We start from the raw sequence: 19,222 nt of genomic DNA, 5'->3' as shown, positions 1-19,222 counted from the left end.
TCCTTAGCAAAAAAAAACTACCGAAACTCTTGACGATTTTTCAATAGGTCATTCATCTTCTTTTGATTTATTTTCTTCTGATTCATCTTCTTCTTCTTCATCGAGCTCGAGCTCGAGCTCTTCAAATGATAACACTGCAATTAAGCATTGTAAAAAATGAATGGCTATTGCTCTACCTTTGGTCCGACATCGTTTGGGTTTATTGCGTCAGCAAGAAGTGGAGTCTTCTTATAAACCACATGGTGGTTCAAAGAAAGGAAGAAAATGTAAAAATCATCAGTACAAGGCAACACTAGCTCGTGTAAATGCTAACTACTTCAGCGCAAATTCTATATTCACTGACCACGACTTTCGACGCCAATTTCGTATGGGTGAGTCATTGTTTACTCGTATTGTCAATCATCTTAACCATAATGTACCATATTTTTAACAAAAAGTTAATAATACGGGTAAGTTTGGGATTCACCCAAAAATCAAAGTAATTGATGCTATATGAATACTTGCTTATGGGTCTCCAACTGATCTAGTAAATGACATGTTATATGTTGCTAAGCCAACTGTTCATGAATGCATGCGCTATTTCTGTGATGGAATTATTAGAATTTTTGGAGGTGAATACTTGCGCAAACCAAATGTTGCAGATATTCAGCATTTGCTTGAAAAGTCTGAGGAACGCAGATGGCCTGGAATGCTATGAAGCATTGATTGCATGCACTGGCAATGGAAGAATTGCCCATCCATGTGGCAAGGGTCTCACACTGGCCATGTGCATAAACCAACAGTGATTTTGGAGGTGGGTGACACGTGACACGTGGATTTGGCATGTTTTTTTTGGAATGGTGGGTGATCTTAATGTGCTTGCCCACTTACCAATATTTGATGATATAGTCAATGATGAAGCTATTCCTTGTAACTACACTGTGAATGGGCATCATTATGATATGGGTTATTACTTGGCTGACGGTATATATATCCTAATTATGCCACCTTAATTCAAACAATTTCTAAGCCAACTGTTGCACAAGACAAATATTTTGCAAAGAAGCAAAAAGCTGTTAGAAAAGACATAGAGTGGGCGTTTGGTATATTGCAGTCGCGTTGGGCTATTTTAGCAAATTCGTGCAGGTTATGATATTTTGAGACCATGGCTACTGTTATGAGGGCTTGCATCATTTTACACAATATGATTGTGGAAGATGAACGTGAAACGGATATCCCGCAGTATATTCCTGATTATGAAATGCCAAGTAGAGAAGGTGCATCTGAAGATGAACGCCACTTTGTTCTATCTCGTTGGGCATCTGGCGTCGAGAGGGTTCGTTCAAAAGTTGTTCATGATAGATTGAAGAATGACTTGGTCAAGCATTTGTGGAGTAGGCGTGGGCGGCGTGGTCAGCATTGATTTCTATTTCTATTTGGACTTTATGTTTATTTATCGTTTCAATTTCTATGTATTTGTGTTCCAAGTTTATTTCTATATATTTATGGTTTTATGAAAGGATTTGTGTATATGAGAATTTTGAAAATATAAAGTAAACTATGCCGAATTTTTTTTAGAATGATAAAAAGTATCAACTTTAAATTAAGGTAACTCAAATTAAAAGAAAATATTCCATTAAAGTACATTCTAATTAAAATCAAAATACAACCTCAAATTAAAGTACGTCATAAATTAAAAGACATAAGTAGGAAGTAAATCATTTAGACTATGCACTACTTTGACTACTACCAGTGATATTGCCAAGTCGATTCTTCATTTTTTGTAAAAATTTTGCCTTTTTGAGTTGCCAAATTTCGCGCTCATCTTCGGGTAATCCTTATAATTTCATTCCTAGTATTTTAGCATCATTTTCATCTCCTCAAACTCGAAACGCATCTTTCTTCAATTGAAGTTTTTCTTTTTGAATCCATCGCATTTTTCTTCAATTGAAGTTTTTTGGATTCCATCTCATCTTTCTTCAATTTTCTTTGAGCTTCCAATTCATTGCCTTATTTGGTGGTTTTAGAAAGTTTCACAAAAAAATCATCAAGTTTCTTAGCAGATTCCTCCACTTTAGAATGACCTTTTTCTTTCTCTTTTTGCCTTATTCTCTTTTCTTCTTTCTTTCCAATATGCCTATCCTCAAGCCTATCAACTTGGTATGGATCATAATCCATTGGTTGAGTTGTCGCAATTGATATTGGAACTGATGAACCTCCTTCTCCACTGTTTGACTTCGACTTTTTGGTGGGTCGCAATTCATTTCTCAATTGTAGTCTCTTCCATTTGGGTGAGTCTTTCACCATATTATAGCATTGCATCCACTTCCAAACCCCCATTATGCATCCCATATGCATTTATTGCTTCCTCAACCTACCAATTAAGAAAAAACTAAATTAGAATTGAAAAATGTATTTATGAATCAAAATAACAAATAAAAAGTAAATACTTACAATCATATTGTCATTATAGCCACTTGGAGGAGATGTTTGAATCTTAGAAAAAAATAGCATGGAACTTGTTGATATTAGCTTGAATGAGAGTCCAACGGTGTTTCATGCCTGTGAAGTTGCGTTCGGTCACTCTTCCTAGATTTGCATGAAATGCATTTAGAATCATACTCCAAAATTCGTTTGACTTTTGCTCATTTCCTACTACACCATCTTGACTAACTTGTAGCCAACTATTGGTGATAGCAACATCTTCTTCTTGTATCCATGAACCCCCTCTAGATTTTGTTTTTGGCTCTTCACTATTTATTGTGGTTTAGAGTAGATAGTAGAGAAAAGAAGTGAGTGTAAAACCTATTGTGTGAGTGCTTCAATTTATAGTGAAAGAAAAATATAGCCGTTTTTTGCCCGTTTTTTCATTGAGAGCACACGGTGTTGGAAAAACCGTGCAGTTTTTGCAAAACTACGCCATAGAAGGCCAAGCCCATGCGGTGTTAGAAAAACCGCGAGAGAGATTCGATACGGCACCAAAGCTGGAACCAAATTTTGGTCGATTTGGTGTTTGGTTTGGTGTTTTTTTGGTGATTTCATCAACATATGTCTCTCCTGAAGATGAAAAAACACCAAATTATTGGAAATTTTGTGTTTGATGGTAGGATAATATCTCACCTAAAGATGCTCTAAAATGCAAATCTATGTGTTGCAAATTGAGGAATTTTTTAGTTTGGTTGAGTAATTAACGAAGTTTACTGACAGTAAAGACAATAATGGAAAATAAATAAGAGATTGAGATCCTATATTTTTGCTTTTGATTGATGTTTTCAAAGTATTAAGACTAAATTGATATAGATCTTAATATATGTTCATTACCTCAACAGAAGTTGGTCATGCGATTGAGGCCATGTGAAGCATGTGTTGGCAAAGACATCCACTAAATCTTCAAGGGTCTGCACATGAGAAACGAGAGGAATATTACACTCCGTTTAAGAAAACAGAGACGTGCATGTGTGTGTTAAAAAAAACTCATGTCCAAAGGAGAATGGAAGGTTTTTCATCTTTAAGGAACTCAACTTCAATTCGTTCCACCATTTCATTTACAAGGATCTTTCTTGGTTTGCAAAATGCTTCAGTCTAAAAGCGGGCAAATGCTCCTTGTTTAACAGATGTCCTTGTGACTAAAAAGATCATATTAAGGGTGATTTAACAAGCTATGCAACTTTTTAGGTGAGTTTTGTGCCAGTATAGACTAAACCTCCATCTGGGATCAGATGGATCACATATGCTTCTTTGTTATTGAATCTTCCTCTAATGATCATACTCTTAAGGAGGATTGTAAACTTTTTGCTTTGTTTTAATGAAACTGGTAAGGTCAGCCTCAACCCAAAAAAAACCATGCAAGTGTGAAGTGTCTCTGTGCCTGGAGGATTTACTAATTCAATATAAATCCTTCTAGAGTCTTAGGCTCACTTATTATTTTTTAACAAAATTTTGAGAAGCATACAAAAGGATACTAACACATCATTTACCAAATCAGGTGGACGTATTGCGCCTGAGACTTAGACAATGTGTTTCTAACCTTGGCTTCGAATAAAGGAGCAGCTCGCTCTTGGATTTCTTTGGGTAATATATATTGAGAATCCAAGTCAAAGTGCTTGAAGAACTGGCTTGCAGGGAAGTTATTATTGACTAAATTGTCCCACAAAAACTTGTAGCACATCAATTGAAACCTGCCATGGTTTTATAACAAATCGATATAAATTAACGAAAATCTAACCAAATTATAAAAGCATAATTGTCTACGATAAGAAAGTGAAAGCAAAATACACCTTCCAACTCTTTGTTGAGGTTCACTTGGAAGTGTAGATTTAACTCGAGTTTTTGTATCTTCAAAAGACGGTATTCGTGTAGATTCTGTGATAGACATTCGGATTTCATCAATCACTCCCTCAATCCAAACATCCTTTATTAAACCTAATCTGAAAACAAGCAAAGTTACGGTCTTAGAACATCCATGTTCATATATCCATCTTCTTCAACGTTGTAGAGGTTTAGTATCTTTGGACCTACGACATGAGGTTGGGATTGATATGAAGTGGTTGCACTCTTTCTTAGGACAAGAGTTGCCTACGTATCAAGTTTCTCGGGGTAAACTTGAATCAAGCTTTACGTAGTTCATCTCTCTCTACTTATAGATGTCTGAGCTGACTTTCCTTATTTGTTCCAAGCCGTTATCATGTGTAGATTCACCTTGTGTGCTATCTTGATGATTCGCCATTACTCCTGATGTTATAAAGTAAATGTCTCCTTGAATGGTGCGTTGACTAAGCTCCAGGATTAGGCTAGAAGATTTGCTTCCATATATGGCTGTACTTGAAATTTGGAACGACCTGAGTTTAGGTCGTTATTACATGCTGGTCAAGTGGTACGAACTGGTGGAGATACAACCTGGTGTGGACACGTGTGTTGTAGTGACATGAGCATAGAACGGAGGGTACTTACACAACCCCCTTTATTTTATTTATTCTTTGGACAGTTGTGTTGTAAAAAGTAAAAAATAGAATAAAGTGTTCAACACATGTTGCACAACGGGCTTTGTTTGGTTTAAAAAATGTGCGGGAATTGTTGGATCTGACCTATGGGCCCAAAATCACAGTGGTTTGTTGGCGAGTGATGATTGTGTTGTGTGGGAAAACAAAATATTTTGTCTTTTTCAAGGTTTGTGCATCTGAAGGGTTTATGGTCTGGTGGTGGCTTCTCATTTCTCATTCTACTAACAAGAGTCAAGAAAGCAGAGAAAAAAAGAGAGAAAGCAAAAACTTTTCGAGTTTTCTTCTTCAGGTGCGTCTTTTGAACTTTAAAATTTGCTTCTTTTGTTATTGCAATGTCGATTACTAGTGATAGTTTGAGTGGGGAAGTGGAGATTGATCAGTGGAGAGAGGGAACTGTAAGTGATGGTGATGATGGTGCTAGGGCACGTAGTGGAGGTGAGGCATCATCGTCTTTTTCATTGGAGACGATGACTGATGTGGCGGTGTCTAGGTCGGTGTGGGATAACTTTAGGGATTTGAGAAGGGAGTTTAGGAATGATAGCCCAAACCTGATGATATACGACCTGAGCGGTTAGCAGAATGTGTTTGGCTGTGATTATGTGCCTCGAGACGGTGGGGTTGTAATTATGTATGGTCAATTGAAGGCTGGGTTGAGGTTGCCGTTCTCACATTTGACTTTGGACTTTCTGAACTTTTGTGGTAAGCTACCTTTACAATTTGTGGGTAATAGTTGGAAGGTGCTCGGCATGCTGGATTTGTTGAGACTCAGAGGTTATAACATCTGTTTGTCTGACGTGCTGGAGCATTATAAAAATATCTTCTGGTTTGAATTTTGGTTTTCAAGTGATGAGGGGTAAGTTACTGGTGATTGTTGGTGTGAGTAAAGAGGAGTGGTGGCGTAGGCCTTTGTTGATTGTGGGGAATTATTGTCCTCCTGGGTATGAGGTGGAGAATCGTAGTGTGATGACTAGTGGTAGGTCGTTTATTTGATGTGGGTTGTTTTTATGTTGTAAGTTGTAGGTTGTAGGTTGTAGGTTGAAGGTCGTTTGTTTTGGTTATAAGTTTGATATGATGACGTTCTGATGTTTGTTTGTTTTGCAGAGGTCGTAGTTTGGAATCGTACGTCCACAGGGGTGATTGAAGAGTTTGTTAGGTTGACTTTAGAAAAGAAGCATCTTTGTTGGGGGAGGTTGCACACTACTTCAAGAGACGAGCTGGTGCGAAGATTAACAAGAAGAAAGTTGAGCAGAAAAAGAGGGCTCGTAAGCTTGTTCTTGATATCTCTGATTCTAGCTCAGACACTAGGATGGAGAGGGAGAGCCAAAGGAAGGCACCTATTTTTGGAGTGAGAACGGCTGGAGGAGCTGCTGATAGCCGTTCTGCTTCAAGTCGTTATGAGGGGGTGAAGGTGACCGAGCTGGTCGTGGTGATGCTCCTGCTCCTTTCCAGAGGCCTCAGTTGAAGAGGCGCTCTTAAGTGGTTGAGCCTGAGGGGGTGAAGATGACCCGAACTGAGTCTGAGGAACGACCTAGTGCGGGGGAAGGTCGTACTTCTTCAGGTCAGGTTCCTTTAAAGAAGATGAATCTGAAGGAGTTGGTTGTTGATGTGGCTGATGCCCGGGGCAAGAAGAAGGCTAGTGAGACTGAGCCAACTGCCCAAAAGTGCAAGGGGGTCGGAGAGTGTGACCCTAGGTGACAAGGCTACTGAGTCTGACATCTTGGATAGGGTGGTCAACTACTACGACCTAGTGAGTGGGTTGAGAAAGCTAGTGAAGAACAAGGACTGCAGCTTCAAGTCTTCACTAGTTGCTGGAGAGCATTGCCTTGGATGGAGATAGGCACCAGCTGGAGACGAGAAAGGACTTGGAGGCGAACCTGAAAGATATGGATCGCTCCATCTGCTTTGTAAGTGTCCCTCCGACCTGAGCTTTTGCTTTATGCTTTGATTTATTGCTTTGTGACTAATTTTGTTGTTTGTCAGGTCCTGGCCATGTATAGGAAGCTAAAGGAGATGGCAACTTTCTCTTACTTATACAAGGAGACTATGACAAGCGACTGGTGGTGCAAGAGGTGGAGCGTGCTGAAGTTGGGTTGGGGGAGGGGGGGGGGGGGGGTGAGGGCTCAGGTCAGGGACTTGGCTAGTAGGGTTGCCTTGTTGCAGCCGTCTCTTGACGCTTCCAGGGTGGAGGTCGAGAATTGGGTTGCGGAGTGCAAAAATGTGCAGGCTGTTGCTGAGCGAGCTCAGAATGAATACAACAAACTGGTCAACCTGGTAGAGAGTGGTGATGTCTACGTTCTAGTGGATGATTACATGAAGCTAGAACATAAGTACAAAACCCTCAAGAGGTCAGTCGAAAGTGGGGTTGTAACAGTAGTTGTGGAAAGTGTTGTTGTAGATGTTAGTATATGACCTGACTTGCCAACCGACCCGAGTGCTGCTCCAGCTGCTCAGCCAAGTGAAGATGCTGCCACAGAAGTCGTGAATGCAAGTGGTAATCCAGCAAGTGGTCTTGTTGGTGAAGAGGGCTGCCATCTAGATCTTTTAAATGTGGAGAATCTTCCCTGTGTCCTCTGATAGGCTCTTCTTTGTGATTTTGAGTGATGGTGGATGAAGTGTTTAAACAATATTCTCTTTTGTGATTGATACTGATACTTCTATTTTTTATGGGAATGCTGAGGTCATTTTTTCGGGATAACCTGGGGGCCTCTAGTATCTAACCAAACTTGTATTTAAGTAGAAATATTTAAATTGCTTACTTGTTGAGATTGTGTTTGAAGTTTGCATGCATGTGATTGTTTTTATTGCTTTTTGATTTGTTGTTCAATGACCTGTGTTGTATGGTTGTAGACTCGACGTCCTGTTGAACTTTGTTAGATCGTCTGGCGATTGTAGGTCATCAGTGTTTGTGTATGACCTAATATATGCACTTAGTTTGCACCTAGGCTTCCTTGTGTCTTTAGGTGTATGTAGTGATTGAGTCGTTCCTTCTGGGGGAATCTTTTATTGATTTTTGATAGGTAATTAGTCGTTGAATAGCCATTATAGTTGAGTCCGACTTAAGCCTTTTGAGGGCCTTAAGTTGAATTGGGGTCCTTTTGGGGGTCCCCTGGATTGTATTTGTCTGATAATTGGTATTTGAGTGGCAATTACAGTTGAATCATGCTTAACCCTGACGTTGGTGTTAAGTTGATTGTGGTCCTTTTGGGGGACCTTTGATTGAATTTGGCTGATAATTAGCCACTGCGTGGCAATTATAGTTAGGTTGAGCTCAATTCTGGCATTGGTGCCAGAGTCAGATATTGTGATATCCTAGATAGGTTAGTGCATGCAAGATGTGCAGTATTCATGTAAGGCAAAGATAACATTCATACGTCAAATGCTAATGAAATTTCATTCAATTGATTGGTGCATCTAGAGATAAATTATTGGTAAAAGTGCTTGAGGAGAGCTATATTCCAAGGTCGGGGAAGCATATCACCAAGCTGAGTTTTGATCCAGTAAGCTCTATTTCCAACAACTTTGTCAACTATGTATGGTCCTTCCCAAGTTTGGTCAAGTTTGGTTGGTGCTAAAGTCTTTTTAAAGACTAAGTCGCCAGCTTGAAAAGATCTTAGGACGACCTTCTTATTGTAAGATCGTTGGATCGTTTGGTGGTACCGAGCTAAAGATATTGCAGCTGCTTCCCTTCGCTCTTCTAAGAGGTCGACTTTTTTGGCTAAGATGTTGTCGTTTTCTCCTGATTCGACGATGTCAGAACGTGTGGTTGTGATTGTAAGCTCTGATGGTTGATAAGAGCCCAAAACAGTAGTTTTAACCCCTTAACAATAATACTTTTAGACCAACTATGTGAGTAATAAATAAGAGTTAATGCTAATTACATGTTTTTATGTATTTCAGGCATTGGAGTCGTTTATGTGCAGAAATATGTCACTTTGGCGAGATAAAGGAACAAGGGTTGGTTGCTAAGAAGTTCTGTGATTAAAGGCCAAGATTCAAGGAGAAAAAGCCTTTTTAATGCCCGGTCAAAGCTGAAAAGTGTAAAGTCAACGCGAGCAGAAACAACGCACAAAAGTCAGCAGAACTTCCGAAGGCCATATCTTTGGACTCAGACCTCGGAATTGGGCCTACCTCATGTCAAAACGACCGGCTTAGAAGGATATTTCCAACGGTCCAAGCTTTGACCCAATCAGAGGAGCAGAAGTGGACGAAAAGTCTGTTGAAGTCAAATCTAGCTAAAAAGGCTTCTATGGACTGAAGAAATTGGGTTTTGGGCTCGATTTTTCGGCCCAAAACATAGCTCCTCAGCCCATGCACGAAAAAGTGGATCTTGTCTTCTCCATTTGAAGACACAAGACTTAGCTCTTAAGCAATCTAGTTTTTAGTTAGCCATTAGCCAATAATTTTTAGATCTAGTAATTTTACATTCAATTAGTTAGTTAGAACAAGTAGATTCTTATTTAGAATCAGATTTTAGTTTTTTAATAAGTAGTAGTTCTTCATTTCAATTTAGATTATTGATTCAATTCTTATTTAGATTTAGTTGTCTTAAATTCATAATTAGTTTGTCTCCATTGATAATTAGTATTCATAATCTTAGTGCTAATTTAGTTTTAAATCTTGTTTTAATTCATTTGGAATCATCATTATTATTGTTCAAATTAGATTTATAAGTTAATCTTTTATCCAATAATGGGTTGTTCTATGTGTTCTTGTTTGAGAAGTGATAGTGTAATGATTCTAGGCTAAACCTCCATTAGAGGGGGTTGAAAAAGCCTTGATGAAAACTTGATTTCGATTAGCGTAAAATAGACGTAATAATCCATTCCATTCTAGAAAACAATTAGTTCACCATGAGAATGAGTTTGATTGTTTCACATGATAGTTGTTAGTTGGTAGATATTACCATGAACAACTAGGGATTATGAAGACTCAATTGTTATGCAAAAGCATTTCAATTCAGATTACCACGATTCTTCATTAGTAAATTAAGTCGAGTTAAGGTGGAATCAATCCCCCCTAATTCCTTATCATCGTATCAAGTTAATAGTTGAATTCCGTAATTTTGTTATTCATATATTGATTAGTAGTTTCTCATCGTAGTATAATTCAATCATTACTCTCATTGATTTTGATAGACTGATAATCATAGTTAACGTTAATTTTAAAGAACTAGGAATGGAATGAATTCTCTACTCTAAATATATATAGAACGATAACGAGAGTAGAAAAACTTTGATATATTAAGCGTAAAATAGTTTTAGTTTTACTTGCGTTTGAGTCTCGTTACTTATTCATAGGTAAAACTATCATTTTACCTTTTATCAATGGTATGGCTGCCTCTATTCCAAAGCAAAGTGTGAATGGAGATTCATTGGTATTGGCTCTGACAGTTGTTCTGTATGCCCATAGAATGTTCTCAAGTTGTTCTGGCCATTGACATTTCTTGCTTTCTAACTTCTTTTGGAGATTTTCTTTGATGGATTTGTTCGTGGCCTCTGCTTGGCCATTGCTTTGTACATATATAGGTGTAGAAAATGCTTGAGTGATGCTCTATTTTTGTAGAAATGCCTTGACTTGTGTGCCAGCAAATTGTGTCCCATTGTCCATGACAAGGGTGTGGGGTAGACCAAATCTTGTGATGATATTGGTCTATATGAAGTTGATGATGTGGACTTCCTTGACTTGGACCAGTGAGATGGTTTCCACCAATTCGGTGAAGTAATCTATGGCTGCTAGGACATATTTGAGATATGTTTTTTTTTGTGGGATGAATGGTCCCATGATGTCTAGCCCCCACATAAGAAAAAGCTATGGGCTGGCTATGTTGATCAACTCTCGTGCTGGACTTAGATGGTTGTGTCCAAATATTTGACATTGGTGGCATTTGAGAACATATTTCTTTTCTTCGATGTGCATGCCTAGCCAATAATATCCCTGGGCGATTGCTTTGTGAGCTAGAGATCTTGCACCTGCATGGTTGCCACACTCGCCTTTGTGAATTTCTTCAAAGATGAGCTGGCCTTCACTTAGAGTTATGCACCGTATTCGGCGGAATTATGGAACAATCGTCCGTTGATCACGGTGTATCTGGGAGCTCGAAATTGTATTGCACGAGCACTCTTTGCCTCTATAGGGAGCTCGCCATGTATGATGAATTTAAAAAATGGGCCTATCCAAGATTAAGTGATCTCTTCTACGGATGAAGGCTGGAAGTCTGTGAGGCTATTGACATTTTTGTGCTAGTAGGCGGGCCTATCTAGGATGTCAATGTATACTGTGTTGGGACATGCTTCTTGGGTTTTCAAGGCTAAGAAAGCCAGGCTGTCTGCATGTCTGTTATCTTCCCGAGGAATATGTTCCAAGGAGAATGTTTTGAACGAGTTGATGACCTGAGCGTACTTAGCTAAGTTTGCTCCGTTTGCCACATACTTTTTGGTGATCTTCTTGATGATTAGCTACGAATCACTGTAAGTTTTGAGCTTTTGGACTTGTAGTTGTTGTGCCATGAGGAGGCTTGTGATTAATGCTTCATATTCCGCTTTATTATTGGATGTTGTGAAATCGATCTTGATTGAATTTTGTAGCTGAGTTTCTTCTGGTGAAGTTAACACAGCCCCCAGTCTACTACCGTTGTTGTTGCACGCTCCATCTACGTAGAGGTGCCATGTGTCTGGGGTGGTTGGTTGATGAAGTGAAGTGATGGGCTCGAGTTCCTAGTTGACATCTTCGACGGGGAAGTCTGCTAGGAAATCAGCAACGACCTGACCTTTGTGAGACGTTCTGGGAACAAATTCAATGTGGTGTTCGCCGAGTTCTATAGCCCATTTGGCCATGCGGGCCATTTTGTTTTTAGAACTCAAGACTTGCTTGATGGGTACATCTGTTATGACTTTGATGCTGTGAGCTTGAAAGTAAGGTTAGAACTTTCGAGCGGAGTACAACAAAAACAACATTGTTTTCTCCATTGCTGAGTAATGATTTTCTGCATCTGCCAATGTCTTGCTAGTGAAGTAGACTGGTTTTTCGACTCCCTCGCTTTCTCGAAAGAGGACCGAGCTGATGGCAAAGTCTGTAGTTGCAAGGTAAAGCCCCAGTGTTTCTCCTTCATTTGGTTTGGACAGGACGGGCAGAGTTGATGAGTAAGCTTTCAGGTCGTTGAAAGCTTTGTGGCACTCGTCTGTCCATGTGGATGTTGCGCCTTTCTTGAGTATTTGTAAAAATGGTCTGCACTTGTTAGATGCCCGTGAGATGAATCTGTTGAGGGCTAAAACCATGCTAGACAACTTGTGGATTTGTTGCTTTGTAGTTGGTTCTGACATTTCAAGGAGAGCTCATATTTGTTATGGGTTTTCTTCAATGTGTCTTTGTTAAATGAGGTATCCTAGGAATTTGAGCTTCATCTTGTTTTGGCGCAACCTTTCAAAAGCTTCTTGTAGGTGAGATATGTGATCACTAGCCTTTTCGCTTTTGACTACCATGTCGTCTATGTAGACTTCTATAGTGTCTCCTAGCAAGTCTTTGAACATCTTTGTGACTAGTCTTTGGTAGGTCGCACCAGCGTTCTTCAAGCCGAATGGTAGGACGTTATAGCAAAATGTTCCTTGTTCGGTTATGAAGGACGTCTTTTCCTGATCTTCTTCTACAAGTGGTATCTGATTGCACCCGCTGTATGCGTCCATAAACGATAGAAGTTCATGTTCGCAAGTTTGATCTACCAGAATATCAATCCTTGGTAGGGGGAAGATGTCCTTTGGGCAGTGTTTGTTGACGTTTGTGAAGTCTATACAGAGTCGTACCTGGTTGTTCTTCTTAGGAACGGCTACGATGATAGCTAGCTAGGTTGGGTACTCGACTTCTCTAATGAATCCAACATTTTTCAGCTTTTCTATCTCTTCATTGATGGCTTTTTGAAATTTGAGTGCCAGTTTATGAGGTTGTTGTTTGATAGGCTTTATAGTTGGATCTACATTTAATTTGTGGCAAGCGACCTGTGGGTCGATTCCAGGCATATCGATATACGACCAAGCAAAAACATCTTTATTGAGAGATAGAAATTTGACAAGTTGCTCCTTGAGCTTGGGTTCTAAATCAGCCCCTACATAAACAAACTTAGGGTCATCATTTGTGCCCAAATTGACTTTTTCTCCAAGCTCGATTTGTGCTTGCTTCTCTTTGAGCTTGCCCGTACCTAGTGCTTGTGAGCTGGATTCTTGAGGATCTTGCAGCTTTGGGACGTCTTTGTCTTGGATGACCTGAGTTTTGGCCGTGGCTGTTGCGCTGACTTGATTGCATCGATGAGCTTCTAGTTGGTTGCTCCTGAGTTCCATGATGCCTCGGGGTCCGGGGAATCGTAGCACTTGGTGTAAAGTGGATAGGACTGCTTGGATCTTGTGAATCTACCTACGTCCTAGGATGGCAGTGTAGGACGACTTGACATCAATTACTCTTAAACGTGTTGAGGTCTTGACCATGTCCTCTTTTTCTCCAATGGAGACTGGTAAGATGACATCTCCAATGGCATCTGTGTAGTCTCCGTTGAATCCATAGAGTGGTGCATTTGATTCTATCATCACCGAGTTTGGCAGGTGAATATCCTTGTAGGTTTGATAGAAGAGGATGTCGCAGGAGCTGCCTGGATCGATGATAACCCTTTTGACTGTCCACCCATTGATTTTAACGTGCACTACTAGGGCATCATTGTGGGGTAGGCACACCTTGTCGAGATCTTCCTCCATAAATGCTATAGAGGTCGTTGATTGGGAGCTGGTATGAGTGATGACTTCAGCTTTGTGGGAGAGGTGGTAGATTTCTTGCAGCGCTTATATTCGTCTGCGCTTTTCATGACTTGAGGTGTCATTGTTGGAGGTGTCTATAATCATGTTGATTACTTTTTCCTCGTCGTGTTCTGAGGGGTGTTGTCTCCTGTTGTGCCTCAACCAACCTGGAGATTTAGATCGTCGGGTTGTTCTACTTCTGCTCCTTCAGCGAGCAGGTCGTTCATGGCTCCGGCTCCTGCTTTTGTTGCGATTGGCATTTAGCTTATGCCTAAGGTCGCTTTTTGGCAGGAACTCTTTCAATTGTCCCTCTTCGACTAAGTCTTGGACATAGTGCTTGAGGCTCCAACATTCATCTGTGTCATGGTGTTGGAGTTTGTGGAAGTGGCAGTATGGACGTCCTTGGATTGCTATAACTTTGTTGATGTTGGGCTTGAAGTATGGTTCTGTATATATCTTCTTCAGGATATGGCTTGGCGTCTTAGAGAAGTTGGAGAATTCTCTTTTGGTGTATGAGGGCTTGTGGGAGTAGGAGCCTTTGTTGTTGTTGTTACCAGAGTAGTAATTGTTTTCTTTAGGTCCTCACTTATCGCTTACTGCGAGGACTTCGTTGCCCTTACGCTGGGCCATCCATTCTTCGTACTTAATGTACTTGTCAATTTGTGGTATAGGTCGTCTAAGCGTTCTGGCTTGTTGCACATCAGAGACCCTGCTAGGCCGGAGTCGTCCAAAAGGGCGTTGGTGAATGCAGAAGTTGCAAAGTTGTCTTTGAGACCTGGATCCATTGATAGGAGCTCCTTCTTGAAACGTCCTAGGAAAGCACAAATTGTCTCGCCATGTGCTTGCTTAAGTTGAAACAAGGAGTCCAGGTCGGCTTGTTTCTTCCTGTTGTGGACGAAATCCGCTGCGAACGACTCAGCCAGCTTGTCGAAGTTGTTGATTGAATCGGGGGTGAGCGTGTAAAACCAGTCTAGTGCTCTGTTCTTCAAGCTGGCTGGAAAGTGTTTGCACTTTAGGTAATCATAGTCTGTAGCAGTGTAGTCAAGGCTTTAAGGCGCACCTAAGGCGCAACACCTTCTTCGTGCCTTAGTCGCAAGGCGCAGGGCGCGCCTGATTGAAGTGAGGCGCACAATACTAAAAAAATAGAAAAACAATAAAAAAAAAGCTCTTGGCCTATTTATTGTAGAGTAAATCTTCAATGGCAGGATGAAATGAGGTTAATCGCATCTGTTTTTGTGTGTAGGGAAAATAAACAGTTTGGTCGGCACCAGGTGCAACAATGTTGAACTTAGGATCAATTGATCAAACTTCAAAGACATCGATGCCAGAGACGACTCGAGATAGGCCTGGTAATGTGAAATTGTGAATGCAGTATGGCTCTCGTACTGTCCAGGCCTTTCCTTGCTGCAGATAAAAGCATTTAAGTACAATTATCACAAGCAACCTTCAACATGATTTGAAGATCGCGAACTCAGATGCATGAGTTTTCAAATACAAAAAGGCACCACGTAGAATGAGATATATGAAGTTACAACACTTGTTCAAAGTTCCAAAAATCCAAGATCTGATTATCATGCTAGTTACAGCACTTGTTCAAAGTTTCAAAATGTCAAACACTAAACAAACAAAAGAGATTCAAGTGCTATGGTCTTAAATTTCAACTGATAACCTAACTAAAAAACATAACTAATAGTCTAATACTCATCATCAAATTGAATATCATCCTCCAGCACATTCATCTCTCCGTCTTCTTGGTCCGCTTCTTTATCACTTTCAATTAAGTCAACTTCTTCGGTCATTGCTTCTTCTTCTTCGTCTTCTTCATCTCTAAGAGTGAACACAAAAGAACTTGGTGCAGAGCTTGTGGTACATTTGCTTCTGCCTTCACTAGTTGATGCCAATGCTTGTGGTACATTTGGCATAGAATTAGATGCCTCAAATAGGCCACTAGCCATTTCCACATCCCCTGGCAGTGAGCCAGCACCATCATGCACTTTATCTTTGGGATCAACATATAGTTCTCTGGTGATCCACTCATTAGACTCTTCAATCAACTCTGTAAGTGAAATAGGATCAACGACGTCCCTAATATTGTAACGGTCCACCAAGCTTTGGTTGTACTTAACAAACACCAAATCATTCAACTTTGTTTGCTCCAACTTATTCCTTTTCTTGGAGTGAATCTATTAATTCCCAAAAGAAATGCAAGTCAATACGCAACACCATAAATTTGATGCATTCATTTAAAAAGTAAAAACCAATTTAATTCATTAAAAAGCCATGAACCTCGACACTTAACCACATTGATTTGATAGTGATCAGCAAACTATATGTCATGTGATAGGAATAGCATTGAAACAACAAACATTTGATGGGTCACATTAGTAATAACTAATATTAGTATGCTACTTACATGTTCAAATATGCTCCAATTACGTTCACAACCGCAAGCACTAGTTGTTAAGCTAAGTATGCGTATTGCAAGTCTTCGCAGTTCTTTAGTACTTTGCCCGTATGCTCTCCACCATTCAGCTATATTTAAAAGTGAAATAAAATAAAATAAAGGGTATAAAACAAATTAGTAATTATATATAAGTCATTTGATTCTTTAAGCTTGTACAATAACATGATCTAGGTATCTAACATATTGAACTCATTATAACATATAAAATATTAAGAAATAGCATACCTGGTGCTACTTTTGTTTGATTTATAACTGCCAAGTTACTCCCAAATAGGCCTGCAGCTCTCTTGTACATTGGTAATTGATCGTTCGTAATCGAAACCTGCTCACTTATGGAAGGCACTAGCTTTTCAATGCAAGTAAGAATGCCTTTACCGATTACTGCATCTTCCTCAATTTTATCAAGATTGCTGTAAAAAAACTCCGGGTTTAGCAAGTGGGCAGCAACATGCAATGGCTTATAGAGTTGGCAATTCCATCTCTTATCTATGATTTCAAAAGCAGCATCATACTTGTCATTGTCGTTATTGAATGATACCTTGATTACATCCTTAGCCCTTTCCATCGCCCCATACATATACCCCATAGAGGGTTTCTTCTCGTTGTCTGCCATTCGGAGGACTTTAACTAGTAGAGAAGTCAACTTGAGAGCATAAACAATGCCATTCCAATAGTACTCTGACAAAACAATCTGTTCCACTTCTTTGACTTTTTTTTTTTTTTTTTTTTTTGTTCAATGCTGCCTTATGTAAATCCCATTTTTCTGAAGTGAACATCTTTCTCAAATTCCCCTTTTGCTTGTGTATGCTTCCGAGGGTCAAAAATGAAGTTGCAAATCTTGTTTTGGCAGGCCTAAGCAGCTCCCTTTCTTGTGTAAAGAACCTCATCATGTCTAGTGCTTTGAGGTGGTTGTAGAGGTACCCACTCAACTTAATTGACTTCTTTATGATGTTCAACACATCTGGCATTTTTCCAATATCTTCCAAAGTAAGATCAAGGCAATGTGCCGCACACAGAGTCCAAAACAAATGAGGGAAATGGGCTTCCAGATGTTTTCCTACCACAATTTACAAATAATTAAAAAAATAAATACAAGCATGCATGTAGAAATATTATATTTAAAAGTGCAATGTCAATAATATGTATTAAATAACTAAACTAGATTAACATACCAACTAATACATAGCTTGAGGCGTTGTCATTCACGATTTGTATGACATTCTTTGGTCCAATCCTCTCAATCACGTTGCTCACCATCTCAAACACTTTAAAGCCAGTCTTCGAAAATGACGAAGTATCAATTGACTCTAAGAACATTGTTCCCTTAGGGCTATTCACCAAGAAATTGACCAATGATATATTCCCTTCGATTAGTCCATCCATCATACATAAGTGAACAACCTGTCGTTTCCCACTCCTTTTTATTTGCTTCCAACATTTTACCCGTGTTCTCCACCTCTTTTTTCAGCAAAGGAACTCTCAAGTCATGGTAACTTGGAGGTTTCATTCCAGGGCATTGCCCAACAGCTTCAATCATGACTTTGAAGCTCTCAAACCTAGCGGCATTAAAGGCGATACCCGCTTGGTAAAACCACCTAGCTATGCATTGAATAGCATATTCAACTTTTCCCGGATCCAATGCCTCATCAATAGTAGTCTGTCTTACTTTCGCTTTCTTTCAATTACTGTCCACTTTTCGAATAACAAAAGCATCCATTGTACCTTTTCGTTTTTTTGAACTACTGCCAGAAACACCATCCCCCAAATTAACCACTTCATCTAAATCGATATCGTCCCCTAACACATCACGATCAAAAGGATCAAACGCACTTGAAGTAGACGAGTATGATTTAGCCATTTTCTTTGTATCTATAAATTCCTGAATTTCTTTTCTCACGGCTGCTGACACTTCTTTACATCCAGTCACTTGGCGTGCACCTCCTCCAACAAGATGCAGTTTGTGACGGTAAATTCCACCCTTACTAGTTTTGTTGCAGAATACGCATGTCACATCGTTTGAATTGTTCTTATCTTTTAAAAAGCCATACTTCCATCCCACATCAGTTTTCTTACTGCTATTCTCCCCTCCATTACCACTACCATCCCCCACATTACTAGCATTGCAGCCATTGCCATCAGCACTCATGTTTAGTTAAACACCTGAAAAAATGCAGAAGTTGACGAAATTATGATTACTTTGTTCTTCAAGCAAAAGTTATGTCATAAGTTTTTATTTTATTTCATTCTATTTTCTTATCATTTAAAAAAAAAGATCGAGATGGATTTAAGAAAAAAACATAAGAAGAAATAGTGAAATACCTGGTTGAAGGCTTGAAGCGGATAAAAAGAGATGCTTCAGTTGTTCTCGACTTCTCGTACTTTAGTTGTTCTTCACTTCTTTGGTCTCGTACTCACTCTGTTGAGTGACTTGAGTCTGTTACTCTGTTGAGTCTATTCTTTGTTTTTGTGACTCTTTGTTTTCTACTTTTCTTATTATATTTTCTTATTAAAATTGTAGTCTATTTTGAGTTTTTGACCATTGGATGCTTTAGAGATTTGTGAATACTGAATATTAACACCTAAATAAATAACTCAAGTCAGGCGTGTGCCTGGTGCGCCTTGCGCCTCACTTAAAAGTGCACAAAAGCGAATAAAGCGCATGCCTCATATTAGCTTCCGCGCCTTGACTGAGGCGAGGCACAGAAAAACGCCTCTCCGTGCCTTGCGCTTTAAGCGCGCGCTTCCTTGCGCCTTGACTACACTAGTCTGGAACGCTGTAGAGTGAGAGGATCTGGCTGAAACAAGCTACGTGCTGACCTGGACACGAGCTACGATCGTACAGTGGGAACTTTGGAGGTATGAATTCTGAGGGGGGGTTGTTTGTCTCTGATTTAAATGGTGAAAGGTGATGCCTTGTATGACTGGAGCATCTTCTGAGCGATTTGGATTGTGCTCGCTTTGTCGTTTGACTTCTCCAATCTCTGGGCAAAGTCTTCAAGTCGTTG

The 19,222-nt window shown here is 39.7% G+C and overlaps 1 pseudogene; it reads right to left on the bottom strand.

The window, feature by feature from the left end:
• Nucleotides 1-15,447: 15,447 nt before the first annotated feature.
• Nucleotides 15,448-18,363, bottom strand: LOC147497036 (uncharacterized; annotated as a pseudogene).
• Between the last annotated feature and the right edge of the window lie 859 nt (nt 18,364-19,222).

Source organism: Coptis chinensis, chromosome 5 (assembly GCF_015680905.1).
Source record: "Coptis chinensis isolate HL-2020 chromosome 5, ASM1568090v1, whole genome shotgun sequence".
In the NCBI taxonomy this organism is placed as follows: Eukaryota; Viridiplantae; Streptophyta; class Magnoliopsida; order Ranunculales; family Ranunculaceae; genus Coptis; species Coptis chinensis.
This window is presented reverse-complemented; position numbering and strand designations above follow the sequence as displayed.